We start from the raw sequence: 893 nt of genomic DNA, 5'->3' as shown, positions 1-893 counted from the left end.
GGAGGTGGGTTGGATGGGGTTTGGGGTCTGCTGAGCTCTTGGCAGTGACAGCAGTAGCTCATCATGTGTCATTCGTTCTGCCATCAGGGGTCCTCCATCCTCCTATTCCTGGCCCTTATGGAGTAGCCATGGTCTAGACCAGGGCTTCCCAGACTTTCTGCATTATAAGAATGACCTAGAGGGCTTGTTAAAAATGCAAACTCTCAAGCCTTTCCTCTGAAGATTTTCATTCATAGGTCTGGGGTGGGAGCTGGTTTTAGGTATTTGCATTCTTAGACATCAGTCATCAGTCAGTTAACACGTTTGTGCTGTGCTTACCCTATGCTAGGAACTGGACATTTAGGATAATTTAGAATGGGCAGGAATCAAGCCTTGCCCTCAAGAAGCTCAGGGACCAGAGGGGTATGGACAAGTAAGCAGGTAAGTATACTTTATGTCAGGGCCATGATGGGAAAAGTACAGGGTATGGTGGGAAGACAAGGAGGGGCATCTGACCCAGACCAGGGGGTAAAGCAGGGAGGGGATCCCCTCCAGAAGATCTGAGTTGGGGCCTAGACACAACGTACACTCTTCTCCTAAGATGAATGGGGTCCTTGAGCCAACTCTACCAGCCAGCTGGAGGGTTCCCAGATTCTGTCTTCTCTTGCTTCTGGGTCCAGAAATTGCCTGCTGTCAGTCTAGGATGGTGGAGGGAGGGCTTAGTCTGAGGCTCTCCACAGTGCGTGCCCCCTCTTCTTCCCAAACCTCACACTTGTTTGCTCCCTGTTCCAGGAGCTAGATGTGTTTACCTCCACTGTAATTTCTTTCCCATAAGTAGCATTTCTCGGCCCAGACTCCAGGTTTGCTGAGATGGATGCCTTTGGCTGAGGTGCTGGTAGAGCAGACTCTATGGG

Source organism: Pongo pygmaeus, chromosome 10 (assembly GCF_028885625.2).
Source record: "Pongo pygmaeus isolate AG05252 chromosome 10, NHGRI_mPonPyg2-v2.0_pri, whole genome shotgun sequence".
Classification (NCBI taxonomy): domain Eukaryota; kingdom Metazoa; phylum Chordata; class Mammalia; order Primates; family Hominidae; genus Pongo; species Pongo pygmaeus.
Note: the sequence above shows the minus strand (reverse complement) of the source record.